This window comes from Gorilla gorilla, chromosome 5 (assembly GCF_029281585.2).
Source record: "Gorilla gorilla gorilla isolate KB3781 chromosome 5, NHGRI_mGorGor1-v2.1_pri, whole genome shotgun sequence".
In the NCBI taxonomy this organism is placed as follows: Eukaryota; Metazoa; Chordata; class Mammalia; order Primates; family Hominidae; genus Gorilla; species Gorilla gorilla.
In genome coordinates, this window is record NC_073229.2 from 21,758,099 (window position 1) to 21,781,176 (window position 23,078).

The 23,078-nt window shown below is 40.0% G+C and overlaps 2 long non-coding RNA genes across 2 annotated transcripts; one reads left to right on the forward strand and one right to left on the reverse strand.

Annotated features, from left to right (window-relative positions):
• Nucleotides 1-161: 161 nt before the first annotated feature.
• LOC101131227 (uncharacterized) lies at nt 162-22,796 on the forward strand. The gene is made up of 4 exons (XR_174776.5): nt 162-367; nt 1,481-1,525; nt 19,279-19,431; nt 19,919-22,796. It is a non-coding gene; the product is annotated as an uncharacterized lncRNA (long non-coding RNA).
• LOC134758651 (uncharacterized) lies at nt 4,469-5,896 on the reverse strand. The gene is made up of 2 exons (XR_010134088.1): nt 5,815-5,896; nt 4,469-4,604 (listed from the first exon to the last, which is right to left on the reverse strand). It is a non-coding gene; the product is annotated as an uncharacterized lncRNA (long non-coding RNA).
• Nucleotides 22,797-23,078: the final 282 nt, after the last annotated feature.

The window sequence follows — 23,078 nt, forward strand, 5'->3', positions numbered from 1 at the left end:
CTCGGGGGTGGGGCCGGGGGTCGGTGCGTGGGCGGGGCGGGAGCTCTAGGCGGTTAGGAGTCGGGGCTCAGATGCGGGGGCGGGGCCGGAGCGAGGCCGGGTATCACCCGGGAGTGGAGGAAGTGCGCGGGGTTCGCGGCGCGGGGACGGTGATCCCGGGAGGACTTGCGCGGCGCGTGGGGCGGGGCATAGATGCTCCCCGGCCTGGCTCCGAGTAACTGCGAGCTGGAGGCGCGGCTGCTCTCTCGGGCGGACCTCAGCTCTCCGAACCCTGTGGCTGCCGGAGCACTGAGCGCCCTGCCCGGAGTCCCGCGGAGCCTGGCGAGGAGGGGTCGCTGCATCCCGAGGGGCAGCCCTGAGCCGGGAGGTGGGGTAACACTTGAGGGCGTATGCTTAAAAGCAGCTAGGTCACGCATCCCCTAATCGAATGTTTGCAGACCTGGTAGGACGCCCGGGGGTCAGAAGTGATTTTTGGAGTACCCAAGTTTTTAGTGTCAGTTAAGAGTTTGTGGATATTTTTGAGTTCTGCTGAGGCATTGGCAAAGTGTTTTCTTTGGGGAAGAATTCTTAAGAGTTGGAAGGGCCTTGGCTGTGTCACCTTGTCCAGTTCCCAGAGAACCAAAAAACAAAACAGAACAAAACAAAACCACTCCTCTAAATTCTGTGCCCCAGTTGTCCCATCCAAGCATGCCTAGGAGTTTTAGATTTATGTAGCTGACACCTGTGGACTACCTATAGTGAACCAGGCTAATTGTAAGTCTTTCGACAACCCTGTAAGGAAAATGATATTGCCCTGTTGAGCTGTTGTGGAAATTGCCCTGTTGAGCATATTGCCCTGTTGAGCTGATGTGGAAACTGAGACCCAGAAAGATTAATCAGGTGAATTCCCCAAAGACATGAGGCTTGCAGGTGGGCAGAGTCCAAGTCTCAAGTAACTTTATCATTAAGTTTCATCAGGTAGATCTGGGTAATAGTGTAGATGGGGCAACACCAAAAGTCAAATAGAACAATTTGGGCTTATCCCAAAGAGGTTTTTTTTTTTTTTTTTTTTTTTTGAGATGGAGTTTCCCTCTTGTTGCGTAGGCTGGAGTGCACTGGCACAATCTCGGCTCACTGCAACCTCCACCTCCTGGGTTCAAGTGATTCTCCTGTCTCGGGCTCCCAAGTAGCTGGGATTACAAGCTTGCGCCACCAGGCCCGGCTAATTTTTTGTATTTAGTGGAGATGGGGTTTCACCTTGTTGGTCAGACTGGTCTCAAACTCCTGATTTCAGGTGATCCACTCGCTTCGGCCTCCCAGTGTTGGGATTACAGGTGTGAGCCACCACACCCGGCCTCTCCATATATTACAAAGTGGTAGTTGGTAGGCTGAGCTGCCTCTCAGAGACCTTGACTCTCTCCAAGGCTGTTAGGTTACCTCAGAGGTAATGGAAATGCAGTAATCAGATATTGCAGATAATACAAGACTCATTCATTTCCAGAAGATGAAACAGCTGTCATGGAAATATTTTTTAAATCTCGTACTGGTAAGCATATTTTGATAGTGAAACCTTTTGCAATGCAAGCAAACTACTCTCAGGCTTATACCTACCACAGAAAAGAGTGGCGTGTGGGAAATTAGCTTATCTTTTTCAAAGTATAATTTTAAAAATATAGAAAGAGCATGTGTCAAAGATTTACTTAGCTCATTAATTAGGGAACCAACAGGGTGCTAAAGAAGAAGTTAAAAGACTAGTTTAATATAGTCAATGTTAAAGAAAGAATGCTGGAATAGATTGCAAAGTTAGAAGCAAAACTGCTTAATATCCCATAGAGCAATAAAACCATAACCTCGGGAGGAATGTTTTTCCTATTGGAGAAATCATTTGCATATCTACCAGCTGTCATTTACTAAAGCCCCGTTATATCCAGCATTTGAGAGAAAGGAGATGGTTAAAGAGACAGACATTCCTGGTTAAAGAGACAGACATTTAGATTCCTAGATCCTAAAGAGGGTCATCTTGGGTCCGTATTTGGTTTACTAAACTGTTAAGAGGTGTCCAGACCATGCCTTGTAAACATGGCTGCCATGGCCCTGTGGGTGGGAGGGCCAGTTGCAGCAAAAGGGAACCATTGTGATTTTGGTAGATGCTCCACCTGAGCTTGAAGATCATTGTATCTGTGCTAAGGAGTTTGGATTCCGTGCTGAGAGCAAGCAGAGAGCCATTGAAGATACAATTGGCATGCCCAGCTATCCAGTTCTCAGTGAAATCCTGGACTCCAGATGTATCTTCAGGGTGTAATGGTTCTGGATAAGAGTAGGAAAGGCAGAAACTCCGTCAAGACCTCTCTAAAGCTCTAATCTTCACCCTGTTATATAACCAGCTTCCCCTGGAGCTTATGAAAATCTTGGGGAGGGGGTCCTCCAGTCTGGTTAGATCCTGTCTTATTGATTGCAGGGGACTGATGCTGCCTGGGAGGGCCGTTGATGTTCTTTGGGTTCAGAGAATCTCAGACTCTCTTAGCCGGTGCCCAGGGGGTGTTGTCTCCGGCTATAATGAATCTTTGGGGTCAGCATATCGACTTCACAGTGTTGTGCTCAGTGGTAGTGTGAATGTTTCTTTTTTAGGATCACAGAGTAGATTATATCAGAGTAGAATGTTACATGATGACTCTGTCAGTCATGATAATTTTTATTTCCAATATTTACATCATCAGATACTGTTGTTACAGCATGTACAAAGTCTGTCACATTCAGTCTTGAGGAACAATTCTGATACACTGTCCCAATTAACAGTGCAAGCTAGAAACCTGGAAGAGTCTTTGATTCCCTTACCTCACTGACACCTCACATCTATCATTCATCAAATACTAGTGATTCTGTCTCCTAAATATATTTTTTTAATTTCCCCCCTCATCTCATATCCCTCTACATGGTCTTAATTCATGCCCTCATTGATTTTGAGATTACCGTTACCTGGATTCCTGTAGCAGCCACTTCTCAGTTTTGCTAATTTAGTCCCACCTCTGCAATCCATTCTCTCCCTGCTTCCAGGCCGCTCTCCCTAAATTTTAAATCTTACACTCCACACGATTCTCCCCGATCTCTCGCCTTGGCTGAAAATCTCTTAGTGAGTCCCCTTTGCCTGTTAAACAAACCCAAGCTGCTTAGCACTGGCAAATAAGGCCCACAAGATTTGCCCTTGCCTACCTTCTCAGGCACCTCTTTCCAGCCCCACATGTTACCTTCCCATTTCAGGTGAACTTGGGATGCTCAGTTTCTCTGAGTTTCCAGGTTCTCTCATTCCAGGCATTGGCATATCCAGGAATGTCCTCTGACCCACCCACTGGTTAGTCCTGTCCTGAGTTCCTACAGTCTCCTGGGCGTTTCTTTCTTCTGGCCCCTATGTCACTGTGTTTTATATCTGATTAGTAATCTATTTTATTACAAGGGGCATATCCTGGGAAGAATTCTACCCTGTATTCAACCCCATTTCTCATTTCTGGACACACTGCTTGACAGAAAATACTGTACTCTGTGAAGGTTTGTTGGATGATGGATGAGCTGTTGAAAGTTTCCTTCTAGAGCGTGCTTTTCCACATTTGATAATAAGTTGTGAGTCAGTTGCTACCTTTTTATTAAGTTGTCAGAAGGTGTTAACATGAGTGTTTTTGTGGTTTGAAATGTTGCTTTTTCAGTGAGTGGTAGCTAAAGGCAAAGGACTTTGACTATTGCCAAGTTCCTGTGCCGAAATGAACTGGGAAGAGTGGTATGAAGGCAACTATGGTGTTATTTAACTCTATAAATTTCTGGGTGAAAAATCTATTATAGCTTTTTCCGTTAGTCATTAAAATGATTAGTCCACGTTCAATGTTCTGTATCATAATTGTTTCCTGCTTTAGCTGGATGACATTGCTTGAGATAAATTAAACCTGTGGCATTATTATGTCTCCTTTACAAAATTAATCCTCTTTTCTTCTTCCTAGCTAGGCTTTGTATTGCCTTCCTACACAATCTTATATGTCAGAGATATTAAAAATAATATGCTGGAATATTACCTGCTTTGGGGTGTTTTTCTTATTTCCCATCGTTATAATTTAGAGAAGAAAGTCATTTCAGAAGTAAACATTTGGCTCATGTTATCACCTCTGTCTAAGTGCTTTACACCTGCGTGATTTGTTCATTCATCCAAGGCTCTTTTATCCACTCTTTCTGTATGTTGCACAAGCATTAACCTGACCTTGTATTTGAGGATACTTTTCAACTATCCTTCTGTAGCAAAAAAAAAAAAAATCATTTTTGGAGGACTCTCCCTCTGAAAATGATTGGAACTGATAGATACACTGTGTAAGAAATGGCTGCTTTTCTGAAGTCATTCCATTTTTTCTTGTTTACACCACAGCTTAAATTAATTTACCTGTCCTAATGAATACATAAGAACAAGAACAATACCTACAATTTAGTCAACCACAGAGAGCCACAAAGACAATTATATGTATTCAACACAGTGTCATATAATTTACATGCATTTAAGGGCTGAGAAGAATGTTCAAGAATGGCATCCATGGTTCGTAGGCAGATGGTATCCTTATTGACTCAGCAAAGGTGCTCCTGCCTTCTCTGTTCTGCACAAGAAAGAAGTAAATTTAAAATTCCATCCATAAATCAGCAGCTTGACTTTAAATAAGATTAGAAAAACATAGTCAATCCTTATTTTTTGTAGTTTGTATATTTGAGAGTTTGCCTACTTGCTAAAATTTATTTGTAAACTTTATATTTATTTATTTATTTATTTATTTATTTATTTATTTATTTGAAACGGAGTCTTGCTCTCTCTCCCAGGCTGGAGTGTGGTGGCATGATCTCAGCTCACTGTAGCCTCCACCTCCTGGGTTCAAGTGATTCTCTAGCCTCAGGGTTCAAGTGATTCTCTAGCCTCAGCCTCCAGAGTAGTTGACACTACAGGCATGCACCACCATGCCTGTCTAATTTTTTTGCATTTTTAGTAAAGACCATGTTGGCCAGGCTGGTCTTGAACTCCTGACGTCAGGTGATCCACCTGCCTTGGCCTCCCAAAGTGCCGAGATTACAGGTGTGAGCCACTGCACCCGGCCTATTTGTAAACTTTAAATCAATACTCATGGGGCATTTGCAACATGTCTGGAGTGTTGGAAAATTTGACTTGCCCGAAGCACATATTCACAGCTGAGGTCAAACAAGGTGACCTTCTGCCTTCTTATTTCAACTGTCATACTGTAAATAAATGTCCTTATTGGGGTTTACTTAATGCCACATATTTTCATATTTTTGTCCTTTTTTTGGTGATTTGCTGTTTAAAATGGCCTGCAAGCATAATGCTGAATTGCTATCTAGTGTAAAAGCAATAAGGCTGTGATGTGCCTCATAGAGAAAATGTGAGATAGACTTCCTTCAGGCCTGAGTTTATAATGCTGTTAGCAAATTCAGTATTATTGAATCAACTATATACATATATATGTATTTTAAATGATGTGTCTTTCCATAGAAACACATCGGATAAGCTTATGATGAAAATGTAACCAGAGACTCAAAGGAACCTAATCCTGGATTGCCTCTAGAAACAGTGGTTCACTATTGACTTATTCAGTGTTTGCTATGACTTTAGAAAATCTAATTATCATGAACAATGAGACTTAACTGTATATGCAGCTGTCTTAGGTTAGAGTCTCCCAGAAGCAGACCCCAAGAGAGGAGTTTATTTGGGGAATGATTCCAGGAAACCTTGGTGTAGGAGTAGAGAATTAAAAGAGACAAGGAAAGGCAGGCAATAAAGGGTAAAATCATTAAGCAAGTTACCTCTGTGGACAACTGACACTCAATTCTACTATAGTAGCCTGGGTGCCAGTGAAGAGCATGTGCCTCAGGTGTCCTTCCTGAAGGGAGAGAAAGGTAAGATATTTCTAAGTATTTGGAGATTTTTTTTTTTTAATGAGACAGAGTCTCACACTGGCCCCAGGCTGGAGTGCAGTGGCGCGATCTCAGCTCACCACAGCCTCCTCCTCCTGGGTTCAAGGCATTCTCCTACCTCAGCCTCCCAAGTAGCTGGGACTACAGGCGCCCACCACCATGCCCAGCTAATTTTTTGTATTTTTAGTAGAGACAGGGTTTCACTGTGTTAGCCAGGCTGGTCTCAAACTCCTAATCTCATGATCCTCCCACCTTGGCCTCCCAAAGTGCTGGGATTACAGGCATGAGCCACTGTGTCCTGCTGTATTTGGATATTTCGTGATCTTTCTCTTATTTCTAGTTTAATTCCACTGTATTCCAAGAACATTCTTTGTATGAATTCAATTCTTTTACATTTGTTAGTTTTATATCCAGTAGTATGTGGCCTATCACGGTGAACATTCCATGTGTTGTCAAAAGAATATGCATCCTATCATTCATTGTCACTTACTGACTTTGTGTCTCCTTGTTCCATAAATTACTGAGAGAGGAATGTTGATGTCGCCATATGTAATTGTAAATGTGACTATTTCTCTATTCAGTTCAATCAGTTTTTGCTTCATGCATTTTGGAGTTCTGTTGTTAGGTGGATACAAACTGATGACTGTATGTCTTCTTGATGAATTGACCTTTATTATTTTGTACTGTCCCTTTTTATCCCTGGTAAGTAATTTTCCTTTATATGAAGTCTATTTTTTATATTAATGTAGACAATACAGCTTTCTTTTGATTAGTGTTTGCATGGTTTATCTGTTTTTATTCTTTGACTTTTAATATATGTGTATCATTATATTTAAAGTGGGTTTCTTGTAGACAACATATAGTTGTTTGTTTTTTTAAAAATCCAATCTGACAATCTTTGTTTTTTAAATGATATATTTAGACCATTTACATTTGATGTGATTATTGATATAATTAGATGTAGACCTCCTATTTTGTTATTTTTCTGTTTGTTTTTGCTTTTCTCTTCTCCCTCCTTACCGTCTTTGAATTATTTTTAGTATTCCATTTTAACTTATCCATTAGGATGGTTTGTTTGTTTGTTTTTTTGTTTTGTTTTGGCTTTATGTCTGTATTAGTCCATTCTCACACTGCTATAAAGAACTACCTGAACTGTAATCCTGGCACTGTGGGAGGCTGAGGCAGGTGGATCGCTTGAGCTCAGGAGTTTGAGACCAGCCTGGGCAACGTGGTGAAATCCCATCTCTACAAAAAATACAAGAAAATTAGCTAGACTTGGTGGCACATGCCTGTACTCCCAGCTACTCAGGATACTGAGGTGGAGGATTGCTTGGGCCCAGGAGGCAGAGGTTGAGCTGAGATTGTGGCACTGCATTCCAGCCTGGGAGACAGAGCGAGACTCTGTAAAACAAAACAAAACAAAACAAAACAACAACAAAAACCCCAAACCAACAATCTACCTGGGACTGGGGAATTTATAAAGAAAAGAGGTTTACTTGACTCATGGTTCTGCAGGTTGTAGAGGAAACATGGCTGGGTAGGCCTCGGGAAACTTACAGTTATGGCAGAAGGTGAAGGAGAAGTGGGCACATCTTCACATGGCAGAACAGGAGAGAGAGAATGAAGGGGGAAGCACTACACACTTTTAAACAACCAGATCTCATAAGAACTAATTCACTATCACAAGAACAGCAAGGTAAACGTCTGCCCCCGTGATCCAATCACCTCCCACTAGGCCCCATCTTCAACACATGGGGATTACAGTTCAACATGAGATTTGGGTGGGGACACAGAGCCAAACCATATCAATCTCTTTATATATTTTTCCAGTGGTTGTTCCAAAGAATATATGTATATAATATTATGATATTATATATATACACACATATACATATATATATGTATGTGTGTATATATATACACATACTGTTAGTTTATCTGGATTTTATATTTAACAACTTCAAGTAAAATGTTGAAGACTGGCAACCATACAGGTTTCTTTACTCTCTCTCTTTATGTTATTGTTGTCGTCTGTATTACATTTGGATACATTGACACCCTCCCAAACAGTGTTACAATTTTTGCATTCAAACTTCATACATAGTTTCAATAACTTAAAAAAGAAAAGTATTATTTAACTAGGTATTTATCATTTCTACTGTTTTTTATTCATTCCTGAAGTTTCAAGTTTTCTTCTAGGAACATTTTTCTTCCACATTAGCTTCCTTTAGGAATTTTTCTTAGATATATTGGCAATGAATTCTCTTTGTTTTTCTTCATCTGAGAATATCCTTATTTTACATTCATTCCTGAAGGATATTTTCACTGCATATAGAATTCTGAGTTGACATTTTTTTTTTCTTTCAGCACTTTAAGGATTTTGCTCCCCTGCCTTTATGGTTTCTGATGAGGAATCATTAGCATTCACTAGTATCTGCAGTATTTGAGTTGTTGCTCTCCTATGCGAAATATATCATTTTGCTATGGCTGCTTTCTAGATATTTATCTTTGGTTTTTGGCAGTTTAATTTTGATGTGTGTTAGCATGGTTTTCTTTGAGATTATTTTGTTTGGTTTTTCTAGACTTCTTGAATCTATGAATTTATGTCTTTTGCCATATTTGAGGAATTTTTGTTCATTGTTTTGTCAAATATTTTGTCTGTCCTGATACCTTTCATCTCTTGTTCAGGGACTCCAGTGATATTGAGATTGTCCCACAGGTTCCGTGGCTATTTACCTACTTTTAATCCTTTTTCTCTTTGTTTTACAAGTAGGTAATTTTTACTGATCTATCTTTAAATTCACTGACATTATTCTCTCTCAATTCTGCTATTGAACCCACTTAGTGCATTTTTAAATTTCGGGTATTCTATTTTTCAATTCTCAAATTTCTATTTGGCTTTTTTTAATAGTTTCTCTTTCTCTGCTGACTACTCATATCTTTCTTTTAAATTTGGAAGTGCTTACATTCACCTCATAGAGGAAGGTCATAATGACTGATTTAAATTATTGACCCCTATGCATTTGGTCTCTTGCACTTGACCCCTTGGATTTTTTATGCCCCCAGTGCACCTGCTTTGGGACTCCACTTGTCCATTGGACTTCCTCACCCTCACTGCTGTGGCCTGCAATTGACAATATCATGTCAAAGTCATGTCTTGAGTCCCCAGCTAGGCTAGGATCCTTGCTGATTCCTCTCCCCCAACAGTATCTTTGATCATGCTAGGCAAGCTGAATTAAATTGTAGCAAGTGCATTCATTGATAGAAAAATTGCAGAAAAATTGCGGGTTCAATCCAGCCAATGTAACACTTTATTATCATAATACAATGTGATTATTCTCTTGAATCAACTGTTTTCATTCTAAAGCATCTTTAGAATTTCATGGAGCAGAAATGTAGTGCACATTTCATACCTCCAAATGTTTTAAGCCAAATTATAATTGCAGACAGCCTTATAAATCTAATTACATGCCTTACAGTGACTCCACAGGTACCCAGGCCAGATGGAATTAATATATTACTGCTGCTATTAATCACGTGAGATTAAGACAAATAATATAACATGATTATACAAAATGATCTGCCATTTATCTGCTGTGATCACCTACTTCATTAAGGTACTGGCAGCATTTAGCAAGGCTGGTATTGCAGTCTGTTTTTGTTGCTATAAAAGAATACATGTAGCTGGTAGTTTATAAAGAAAAGAGGTTTATTTGGCTTATCGTTCTGCAGGCTATACAAGAAGCATGGCACCAGCATCTGCTTCTGGTGAGCAGCTCAGGCTGCTTCCATTCCTGGTGGAAGGGAAAGGGGAGCTGACTTGTGCAGAGATCACTTCCAAGAGGGAAATCAAGAGAGAGAGGTGGGAGGTGCCAGGCTCTTTTTAATGTCCAGTTATCTTGGGAGCTAATAGAGTAAGAACTCACTGATACCTACTACCCCCATCCTCCATCTCTTCGTGAAGAGTCTGCCCCCATGATCCATACACCTCCCATTAGGCCCCCCCTTTAACACTGAGGATCACATTTCAACATGAGATTTGGAGGGGCCAAACAAACCATATCCAAACTATAGAAGTGGCAAATTGACAACATCTACTTATTCGTTCAAAAGAAATAGGGTAAAAACATGAGATGATCCATGGATGTTTCAGCTTTTCTGTGACTGACCCTGCATACTGAAAAGCAATAAATTCCTTCCTAACTTAAATAAAGTAATGGCAGATATGCCTAAGGCCACAAATCTATTTAATGTAGTTGGAGTTAATTTGATTAATTGTGGATTTCTAGGCAGTAATCTCTTAAACTTTGTACTCAGCGTTATTAACTTTCAGAAGCTAAGATGAACTTTTCTGTTGCTGTCATACTTTCAGAAACTCATATTAAGTACCAATTGCTGATCTCAAACCCATTTAAAAATATTCCATTGCATTCTGGGTAATTTCATTTCTTGTCATTAATTTCACATTGAAATTTTTGGCTGTTGATTGCTGTGATAAAACCTTTCCCCATGAAACTTTCCTAGAAAAATGTTTACTTTATTTCATAAGTTATCAATGCTCAGAATTGAAATTCATTCTTTTATGTCTCCAAGAGGTGCTTATTGAGTGGTTACTATGTGCCAGGCCTGTCCTGGGCACTAAGGAGATGGGGGTGAACCAGATACATAAATGCTTTGCTTCTGTGGAGTTCACATTCCAGTGGAGGAAGGCAAAAGTAATAGGTGGACAAATGCATAAAATAATTTCAGGTATTAAATATCATATAGAAAATGGCCAGCTCATTTAAAACCTTACGGGTGTGTTCAGAGTTTAGATTTCATTCTAAGAACAAAGAAGTTACTGGGAATTTAAAGTGGAAAGTGTGAGAAGATTCACTATACACCGGTTATCAACCTATCACCCACCCGCACATCAGGTTACATGAAGTGGGTTTATTACTCACAGAAATGTAGGCAGGAACAACGGAAGCCTAAGGTCCATTGTAAGCTGGTCCCTCAAGGCTCAGGAAAGCTGCCCTGGGCAGATGGAGTCTTGTCTGTACATCCTCTTGCACTGCAGGTGAGGGATCCCAGAAAGCAACCCACTCTATGTTTTACACGCCGGGGTCCTGGGGGGTCACTGGGCCAAAGCACTGAAGGACATCCTGTTTCTGGAGGGGAAATGGAATAAAGCCCAGGCTGTTGTGGCCAGCCTCTGCCTATCTCAGGACACTGGATTCCCAGCACATTTTATACTTATTCTTGAAAACTACAAATGAGAAAGGGAGAAGAACTGGGTTGATTCAAGGTCACCTGGATAACTGTCTGCAGAAAGATGTCTTTAAAAGTCCAAACTGGCTGCAATATTGTAAAATGGATTAAGGCAAGAAAGAGTAATTAAAGGTGATAAATGTTCAGGTAAAAGGTGAACTTGAATCAAGGTGGGAGGAGTGAAGATGAAGAGAAAGAAGGGTTCTCTGTAAACTGTAGAATATGCTTTTAGATCACTAGAAATACTGCCTACAAACAATGATATATACTTTCTTCTTCTTACTATAAATATAACTATTATTTGTTTCATATGTTTTTGTGTTGGCTACAATTTCCAAAATATAAATTAGTAATGGTTATAGAGGATATCCTCTAGGGTTTTAAACGTGATGTTGGTTTTTGGTTTGGGAGAGAGAGCCTTTTCATATTAATGCATTGTTACTCTGGTTCTAATTTTTGAACAGTTTTCAACAGGAATGGATAATGGATTTTACTGAATACTTTCTTGGTGTTAATGAAAAAATTCTATTTTTTACTGATGGCTTGCATAAAACTAATATATTTCTCAATATTAAACCATTCTATTCCTGTTTCTATAAATTTAACTTTTCTAGGTATCTTATATAAGTAGAATCACGAGGTCAGGAGATCGAGACCATCCTGGCTAACATGGGAAAACCCAATGTCTACTAAAAATACAAAAAAGTAGCCAGGCGTGGTAGCACACGCCTGTAGTCCCAGCTACTTGGGAGGCTGAGGCAGGAGAATCGCTTGAACTAGGGAGGCGGAGATTGCAGTGAGCTGAGATCACGCCACTGCACTCCAGCCTGGGTGACAGAGCGAGACTCCATCTCAAATAAATAAATAAATAAAAATAACGATTGGCAAGTTTGTGGAGAAATTAGACCTTTTGTGCACTGTTGGTAGGAATGGTGTAGCATTTATTTCACTTAGCATGTCTTCAAGGTTCATTTATATCATAGTATGTGTCGGAATTTCAATCCTTCTTAAGGCTAGATAATGTTTGGTTATATATACATATATACATATACACACGCCACATTTTGTGTATCTGTTCACCTGCTGATGGGCACTTGGGTTGCTTCCACATTTTGACTAGGGTGAAAAATGCTGCTGTGAATGTAGGTGTACAAATACTTCTTTGACTCCTAGTTTTCAATTTTGGGAGGTATATACTCAAAAGCGGAGTTGCTGAATTATATGGTAACTCTATTTCTAGTTTTCAATTTTGGGAGGTATATACTCAAAAGCGGAGTTGCTGAATTATATGGTAACTCTATTTTTAATTTTTTGAAGACCTGCCGTAACATTTTCCTTAGTTGCTACACCATTCCTACCAACAGCGCACAAAAGGTCTAATTTCTCCACAAACTTGCCAATCGTTATTTTTATTTATTTATTTATTTGAGATGGAGTCTCGCTCTGTCACCCAGGCTGGAGTGCAGTGGCGTGATCTCAGCTCACTGCAATCTCCGCCTCCCTAGTTCAAGCGATTCTCCTGCCTCAGCCTCCCAAGTAGCTGGGACTACAGGCGTGTGCTACCACGCCTGGCTACTTTTTTGTATTTTTAGTAGACATTGGATTTTCCTATATTAGCCAGGATGGTCTCGATCTCCTGACCTCGTGATTTGCCCACCTTGGCCTCCCAGAGTACTGGGATTACAGGCCTGAGTCACTGTGCCCGGCAATCCAATACTTTTTTTTTAAATTATTTTTTATTTTTCTGGGTGCATAGTAGGTGTATATATTTATGGGGTACATGAGACATTTTGATACAGGCATGCAAAGTGAAATAATCGCATCATGGGGAATGGGGTATTCAGCCCTTCAAGCATTTACCCTTTATGCTATAAACAATCCAGTTATACTCCTAGTTATTTTAAAATGTACAGTTAAGTTGTTGTTGACTATAGTCACTCTGTTGTGCTGTCAATAGTAGTTCTTATTCATTCTTTCTAACTACTTTTTTCTTGTACCCAGTAACCATCCCTACCTCCCTGTCAGCCCCCTACTACCCTTCCCAGCCTCTGGTAACCATCCTTCTACTCTCTGTATCCATGAGTTCAGTTGTTTTGATTTTTAGCTCCCACAAATAAATGAGAACATGCGGTGTTTGTCTTTCTGTGCATGGCTTATTTTACCTGACATAATGATCTCCATTTTATTAAAAATGAGCTCACTGTAGATGAATGGATTTGTTTCTGGGATCTCTATTCTGTTCCATTGGTCTGTGTGTCTGTTTTTGTGCCAGTACTGTGCTGTTTTGGTTACTATAGCTGTGTAGTATAATTTAAAGTCAGGTAATGTGATTCCTCCAGTTTTGTTCTTTTTTCTCAGCATAGCTTTGGCTATTCTTTTTTCTCAGGATAACTTTGGCTTTTGTGGTTCCCTATACATTTTAGGATTGTTTTTTCTATTTCCGTAAAGAATGTTATTGGTATTTTGATAGGCATTGCATGGGATCCGTAGATGGCCTTGGTAGTATGGACATTTTAACAATATTGACTCTTCCAGTCCATGAACATGGAATATCTTTTCATTTTTTGGTGCCTTTTTCAGTTTCTTTCATCAGTGTTTTATGATTTTTATTGTAGAGATCTTTTACTTCTTTTGTTAATTCCTAGGTATTTGCTTTTATTTGTGGCTATTGTAAATGGCATTACTTTTTAAGTTTTCACTTTGTTCATAGTGGGGATATAGATATGGTACTGATTTTTGTATGTCGATTTTATATCCTGCAACTTTGTTGAATTTGTTTATCAGTTCTAATAGTTTTTTTGTGTGTGTAGTCTTTAGGATTTTCCAAATGCAAAATCATATCACCTGCAAACATGGATAATTTGACTTCTTCCATTCCAGTTCGCACACCTCTTCTTTCTCTTGTCTGATTGGTCTAACTAGGACTTCCAGCACTGTCGAATAACAGTGACGAAAGTGGGCATCCTTGTCATGTTCCAGATCTTAGAGGAAAGGCTTTTATTTTTTCTCCCATTCAGAATGACACTAGCCATGTGTGTGACATATGTGACTTTTATTATGTTGAGGTATGTTCCTTCTATACCCAGTTTTTGGAGGGTTTTTTTTTATCACGAAGGGATATTGAATTTTATCAAATATTTTTTCAGCATCAATTGGAGTGATTATTGTTTTTATCTTTCACTCTGTTGATATGATGTATCACATTGATTTGCATATATTGGACCATTTTTGCATCCCAGGGATAAATCTTACTTGGTCATGGTGAATGATATTTCTAATGTATTGTTGAATTTCGTTTGTAGTATTTTTTTTGAGAATTTTTGCATCAATACTAATCAGAGCTATTGGCCCGTAGTTTTCTTTTTTTCTGATGTGTCTTTGTCTGGTTTTGGTATCAGGGCAATACTGGCTTCAAAGAATGAGTTTGGAAGTATTCCCTGCTCCTCTATTTTTGGAAGAGTTTGAGTAAGATTGGTATTAGTTCTTTAAATATTTGGTAGAATTCAGCAGTGAAGCCATGGGTTCCAGGCTTTTCTTGACTGGAAGACTTTTTATTATGGCTTCAATCTTGTTACTTATTATTGGTCTGTTCATGTTTTATACTTCTTCCTGGTTCAATCTTGGTAGGTTGCACGTGTCTAGGAGTTTGTCCATTTCTTCTAGGCTTTCCAGTTTACTGGCATACAGTTGCTCACAGTAGCTACTAATGATTCTTTGAATTTCTGCAGTATCATTTGTATTATCTCCTTTTTCATTTCTGATTTTATTAATTTGCATCTTCTCTCTTTTTTCTTACTCTGGCTAAAGGTTTGTCAATTTTGTTTAACTTTTTAAAAACCCAACTTTTTGTTTCATTGATCTTTTGTACTGTTTTCTTTATTTCTACTCTGATCTTTATTACTTCTTTTCTACTAATTTTGGATTTGGTTTGCTCTTGATTTTCTAATTCTTCAAGATGTATCATTAGATTATTTGAAGTTTTTCCTCTTTTTTGATGTAGACACTTATGTCTATATACTGCCCTCTTAATACTGCTCTCGCTGTATCCAGTAGGTTTTGGTATGTTGTGTTTCCATTATCATTCAGGAGCATATTGTTGCATTTCCATGTTTTTGTATGGTTTCCAAAATTCCTCTTGTTATTAATTTCCAGTTTTTTCATTCATGGTCAGATAAGATGCTTGATATGATTTCAATTTTTTGAATGTTTTAAAACTTGTTTTGTGACCTAACATATGGTCTATCCTTGAAAATGATCTATGTGCTGAGAAAAAGAATGTATATTCTGCAGCTGTTTGATAAAATGTTTTGTAAATATCTATTAGATCCATTTGGTCTATAGTGCAGATTAAGTTTGATGTTTTTCTTTTTCTTTTCTTTCTTCCTTTTTTTTTTTTTTTAAGATGGCGTTTCACTCTTGTTGCCCAGGCTGGAGTGCAATGGCATGATCTTGGCTCATTGCAACCTCCGCCTCATGGGTTCAAGCGATTCTCCTGCCTCAGCCTCCCAAGTAGCTGAGATTACAGGTGCCCACCACCATGCTAGAGAAATAGTTGAAAACTATATGGTAGTAAAAGACATTAACTTATGTTTTGCAGTCTATGTCAGATCGTGTAGATTAGACAAAAAATTAATTCCTTTTCAGACCTCTCCCTAAAGCCATCACAATGCCAACTCCCCAGAGCAAACCATTTTCAACACTTTCAGTTATTTTTAAATGATAAAAATTCAAATGCAGTGATTCTAGAAGTATGGTCCAGTGGTTTCTGGAAGTCTCCAAAATCTTTTAGTTAGGATTCCTTAAAGGGAGATCAAAGTTGAGGTAAAAACTAGATATTGTTTAGACCATTTACATTTAATGTAATTATATGTTTGAATTTAGGTCTTCCATTTTATTATTTGTGTTTTCTTCCTGTCTGTCTTCTCTTTCCTGCCTTTTGTATTATTTGAACTTTCTTTTTTTTTTTTTAGCATTCCATCTGAATTTATTTTGATTTTAACCATATCTTTTCATATAAAATTTTAGTGGTTGCTCTAGGGATTTAAAAAAATACAAACTTAACACTTTAATGGCAATTTATAATCAGCATTTTACCACTTTAATTGGAATGTGTAAAACTTACCAGTAGGTTTCCTTTCTCGTTTATGTATTACATCTGCACACATTGAAAACTCCATCAGACAATGTTATACCCTGTGCTTTCAAACATCAGATATGTTTTAAAGTACTCAAAAAGAGAAGAACAGTCTATTATATTTACCCAGATACTTGCCATTTCTGTTGTTCCCTTTTATTACTGAAGTTCTGAGATTTCTTCTTGGATCATTTCCTTTCAGCCTGAAGAACTTGTTTAGCAAATCTCTTAAGTAGGTACACCGGTCATGAATTCTCTTAGTTTTCCTTCATCTAAGAATGTATTTATTTCACAGAATTCTCAGTTTATAGTTCCTTCCCTCCTTCCTTCCTTCCTTCTCTCCTTTAAAATGTTGTTCTACTTCCTTCTGGTCTCCACAGTTTCTGATGAAAAATCTATAGTTACTCAAATTGAAAATCCTCTATTGACAATGCACTGTTTTTCTGTGGCTGCTTTAAAACTTTTTTCATTCTTTTTATTTTTCAACAATTTCATTATGATGGATCTATGCATAATTTTATTTGTATTTATCCTTTTAAAAGTTCACTCAGCTTTTTAAATCTGTAGGTTACATCCTTTGCCAAACTTGGGAAGTCTTCGGCCATTGTTTTTTCAAACTTTTTTTCAGCACTGCACTCTTTCTCTCGTCCTCTAAAACTCCAGAGACACAAACATTAGAACTTTTATTATTGTCTTATGTGTACCTGAAGCTCTACTAGGTTTTTTTCAACCTTTTTTCCCTCTTTTTTTGATGTATCTTCAAGTTCACTGTTTCCTCTGTCACATCCTTTGTGGTACTGAACCCAGCTAATGTGTTTTTTTTTTAATATTGGTTATTGTACTTTCAACTCTAAAATTTCTAATTTTTGTCCTGTATATCTTCTATTTCTTTAATGATACCTTGTATTTTTGCTTTTTCTTCAAGAGTGTTCAAGATTGCTCATACAAGCATTTTAAAAGCTTTGTTAGATACTTCCAACATTGGTGTCGTCATGGCACTGGCATCTGTTGATTGACTTTTCCCATACATGTTGAGGTTTTCATGGTTCTTTATATGCTGAATACTATTTGAGTGTACCCTGAACATTTTGATTATTATATGTAAGACTTCAGGTCTTGTTTAAATCCTACAGAAGATGTTGACATTTTTGTTTTGGCAGGCACTTGACCTGGTTAAGTTCAGGCCTCACATTTCAACCCACCTTCTCTGAGCTGCAATTCCAATGTTAGTTCAATTTTCAAAGCCTTTCAATGCTACTCAGATCATTCCCAAGTGGGTGCCCCCTGTGAGTGCTCCTTACCCAAGAGGTCAGACTGGAACCTGGGGAGACCTGTCTCTTAAGCTCAGTCCTCAAGGTCTTTTGAATGCCAATTAGGATCAGATTTAGACATGCTCAGGCCAGGGGTTGGCCAGGAGTTCATAAACCTCTTTATGGAGTTCCTTTCCCAGACACTCTTATTTTATTTATTTATTTATTTATTTTTTTACTTCTCTGGGGATAATACTGTATGCTTTCCCAAACTCTTCTCTCTCTGCTCTCTCCTTAGCACCTCTGGTTCCCTGAGGCTTTATTTTATGGTTGCCCAGCCAGTAACTACCCACTTCTGTGACTGCCTTACAGCAGTGCTGGGAGAGAGAGGGTGGGAGAGAGAGAGAGGAAGACAGAGAGGCAACAGTGTTTGTGGCAACTTCTTGGAGGTGCAGTTCTTCTGAACTGAGAGCAAGGTTTCTCTCCCTCAGAGTTGTAGCTCCTGCAGATTCCTGTTGCTGGCCTCTTTCGCTGCTGCACCGAGCCTGCTGTGGGCTTGCCTGAGGGTTGGGGCACCAGAGAATGGAAAAGAAGGAGAGAAAAAAAATACTGAGGGATTTCCCACACACTCTCTTTCCCTTAAAAGACTAGAGCTACTACCATGCCATAATTAGCTAAAACTTCCACTTTCTGGAAGAACTGTCATTTTCTTACAGCTATTCACTTTCTTTCAACGTTCGTCACCAACATAAACACTAGACTCTCTTTGGGTGCTGTTTTCATTAAAGAAGTGAAACTTTTATCACTTCATGATGGTCGCTGAGTATGCTAAGGGAAGCAGAGAAAAACAGGGCTGCCTCTCCCTGTGGAGACTGGAGGTGGGCAGGCCCATCAATTGGCCAAGCGGCTCAGTGTAGCATCTGCTACTAAAATCGGGCCCCAGAAAAGTTACCCATTGTGCCATAATCATGTAGGCCTCTGGAAATCCTTGAGGAAACTCCAAATAGTGAATGTTAAATTAAAAAATGACAAAGTTGCATTTGATTGTTATCATTCTTGAGAGGTAATTTCACTATGATCTGTCAGGAAACATCTGTAAGAGATTCAGCCATAATGTGTTAAGGAGAAGGTTAGAAAATCTAGGGAAAAGCTCCTATCATTTTATAGTTTCTTTGGGGATTGGAATATATCTATTAAAGCAGGCTTCAAACTAGTGTGTCTAGAAATGGGATATCTTCACCTGGGATGGGGTAGTTGCCCTTGAGCCACATGACCCAGGCATAATTACAGATTTTCAGGAGTGGAAGAGACTTGAGATGCTATCTGACCAAACCTTCTGTTTTTACAGACGAAGAAACTAAAGCCAACATGTGAAGTAAGAACCTGTCAAGGGTCATATTAGGTCACATCAGGTCATATCCTAACATGTGTTGGCATCCTTTCCCCCTGTGCTGGTCTGATATGCCTGGGAGACGCCCTCTGTCCTGCTTCCCACTAGGGCTACACTGGTATGTGAGTCCTTTGGGGGCAAAATCACCCATTTTGGGAATTTTGGAAGCAGAACAAAAGCGGCAGTGTTGTGATGGTTGTAATTAAAGACGGAGAGGGATGTGGGTCTATTGCAGACATAAAGAACTCTCTTCTGAATGGGAGGGGCAGCCCAAGACCCTGGAATTACAATGTGATGGGACAGTTCAAGTCAAGTCTTTGTTTTGGCAGGTCAAACGGTGTAAACTTTGCTGGAAGGAACCTTACTCAGAGGGCCAATCACCTGCTTCTCTAGAGTTCTCAAGCTCTCCTGTGAGCACCAGGTTGAGCTGCAGAAAGCCAGGACCAGCTCAGAAACTGAGAAATGGACATGAAGATGCCCAGGTCTGCAGATGGTTTCCATTCTGAAAAGTGATAGGCCCGAGGGGGACTGGCATGCAGTCATTCATTCAACAATTGTGCTCCTACTCTGTGAAGTGTTGGGGATACAGTGCTGAGCACAGACAGACCTAGTCTCTGTCCTTTGCACCTTTCAGTGAAGGATAGGAGGTAGACATTGATGCAACAAGCACCCGAGTAAATGTAAGACCATGCAGTGATAAAGGCCATGGAGGAAGGGCCCATGCAGGGGCGGAAAACAGAGGAAGGGGCTGGTGGAGCAGCTCCTCTAGCTCAAGGCTGAGTGGTATAAACTGTAGCTACTGCATGATCTGAACGTGTCTTAAGGAGGGTATCCCCAAAGCGGGCTCATTGGGAGTTACTGTGGAGCGCTAGTTTATTGTAATTGCCATATGTTTATAAGTAATGGAATCCTAGAATTAGAAGGAACTTTGGTCACCTTTTAATTTAATATTTATCTTTCTCAATCCAGGAAACATCTCTACAGCATCCCTAACTGGGGGTTGATCCATTGATTTCCAGACACAGAGAACAGAGTCACATTCTGCTGTTTCCATATGTACTATTTTAGTAAGACTTCTTGGGGCACAAGGCAGGAAGTTGGGGACAATACATTTGTCTGCACCAAGGCAGCCTGAGAAGAGAGAAGTGAATACTCCTGGGGGTATTCTATATTATTCACTTAATATTCTAAGTGAATCCTCTAGGGGTACCTGAGACATGGAGTATGAAAGTACACATTCAAAAAAGTACCAGCTTTAAAACTAGATTATCTCTACTATTCAAAAACACCAAGGAAAGGCCACACAATGGAGACAAAGTGCATCTGAGATCTAGCAAATTTCCCTGTTGGCCACATACTGATAATGATGTATTAAAATCAATTCTATACTGTGGGGTACTTATTTGACATTAATAGGTACTATGGTGGCTTAACATAGTTGCTGCCCAGAGAAAACGCCGCACACTCACCTACACTAAAATGAAGTCTGAGTCAGCTGCCTCCCCTCCGCCATCCCTTCCAAAGCCAATGGTTGAAAGTCACAGAAGTCCCTCTGCTGCCACCTAGTGACGACAATGTGAATACAACTACACAGCCTCCTGGGAAAGAAGTTTTGAACCACGTTTACTTCTAAAGGAAGCCTGTAATTACCTCTGAGTGCTCTATTTTGGCTACAATTTAAAAACATATATATTTTAAAACTCTGTAAACTCTTATGCATATCCCTTTTTAAGAATCTGACCTGTAATGGATGTAGCCTCACTTTCAAGAACCTAAAAGCTATGCCCCCAATTCAGGGAGTAGAACAGACAGGCTTAACAGCAGTGCCTAAAAATGCTACTAAATTTATCTTTAAAATGCCTGTGGTTCCTTAGCACTTGAATTCCGTTATGCCCCTGGGTATAGTCACCTGGATGTTAGGGGCTGTCAAAATTCGGCCCTCAGTTGGTGATCAGTAGGTTTTCCCTTTAAGTGGTTTCTGAAAGGATTTTTTAAAAAAAATCTTGAAATTCTCATGTCTGGATGATGTTTCCAGTTTTGTGGAAGAATAAAAGAAAAGGGACATGAAATTCTGGCTCCCTGGGGGCAGTGGCTGTGTCTTATTAATCTCTGTGCCCATTGTACCAACACCGGTCAGTCACAGCATGTACTCAACCAATGCTGATGAATGCAGAGGGGCGAGGGGCTGGCACACTCTTGACCCCTTATAGGGGCTGCGTCGATGGCCAGGGTTCAATGGGAACTTTCTGGTACAGTCTTGCTCTGCCAATCTTTCAAATTAAGTGCAGCACAGTTGGAAGCCTCACATTCTCATAGACGGGTTGAGGAGGGCATTAGGGGCAGAAAGGCTCACATAAGGCCTGAGCATGAGGTTTCCTGCCCAACACTGCTGTGCCATTGCAGCCCACCTTCTTCTCACCTTTCCTTCCACGCCACGGCATGGCAGGTGCAGAAACCATGCTGGGATTGAGGCCCTAGAGGCTGACTACAGGTCTTGGGGGCAAAACATCTGGACACACAGCTGAAGATGAGCCAAGTATATTAGTCAGAGTTCTCTAGAGAAACAGAACCAACAAGATAGAGAGATGCAGAGAGAGAGAGAGAGAGACAGACAGACAGATTTAAGTAACTGACCCATAAAATCTTGGAGGCTTGGCAAGTCCAAAATCTGCAAGATGGAAGTGGGCTGGCACATTGGAGACTCAAGGAAGAGTTGCAGGTTGAGTTCAAAGGCTGGCTGCTGGCAGAATTCCTTTCTGCTCAGGTGAAGTCGGTCTCTGTTCTATTAAGACCTTCAACTGATTGGATGAGGTCCACCCATATTATGAAGGGTCATTTGCTTTACTCAACATCTACTCATCTAAATATTAATCTCATTGAAAAAAAACCCCAGAAACATCCAGAATACCATTTGACCAAATGTTTGGACAATGCACCCTAGCCACATTAACACACAAAATTAACTGTCACAGCAAGACACCAGGGAAGCATTGGAAGATGTTAGCGGCTGTCATTGAAATGGGTGCCCTCAGGTGGACGGCAGCCATCCATCGGGCAAGAGCAGGGCAGCTGGAAGGCCCCTCCCCTCCCGTTTGCTTTCTGCTCTTCACAGCTCACGGATAGAGGAATTTTCTCAGCACATTTCCCAGGAGGAGTTTGGCACCACCATTTCTTGAAAACAGATGTCTGCAGGGATGTGTGTGTGCCTGTGAATATGAAGTCCAGAGCCTGGGACTGAGAACAGCAAGGGGAACAGGTGGCCACGGGGGAGTTTCCAGATTGCTGACTTAAGATGTGCTCCCAGGGCTGCACTGGTGTCGGTCGTGAGAGCAATCATGGTTTGTGCAACGTCTGAACTTTCTATCAACTTATGGTTTAATCAATTTGCTGTTTACTCCAGCTATTTGCAACCTCTCCTCAGTTACTTGGTGTTCAGCAGTGTAATATATCTTCATGTGTGAATATAAATATACTATTTAGTGGAAACTAAAAGGAATTGTGGAGGAAGAATTTTTTTGGATAATTTTATGTTTTCATAATGTAAAAATTAAAGATATTTGAGGAGTTGAGTATGTCAGTTTTGGGGATGCAAGAGAATGACTTCGGGACTACCATAATATTTAAAATCATCACTACTCTTTCTTTCCACCTAAGTCTCGTAGCAAAAGAGGAAATTTACTTCAGTCTCTTTCTGTAGCAGAACATTATCATGCTGTATTCCTGTGGTCACTTATCTGCGCTGGATTGTGAGTCCTTACAGAGAGAAATTGTTATGTGCTATATTCCCAACACCTGCACATTATAGGTGGTCACTAAATGCTTGATGAATAAATGAATGAGGCAATAATATTGTTTATTATTTTTTGCTGTTATTTATAATTGGGAGTGGGTAGGATTTGGATTATTAAGACTCTGGGAAGCCTCATAAGAACCTCAGACTCGCTGGGCATGGTGGCTCACACCTGTAATTTCAGCACTTTGGGAGGCTGAGGCAGGCGGATCACGAGGTCGGGAGATCGAGACCATCCTGGCTAACACGGTGAAACCCCGTCTCCACTAAAAATACAAAATATTAGCCGGGCGTGGTGGCGGGCGCCTGTAGTCCCAGCTACTCCAGAGGCCGAGGCAG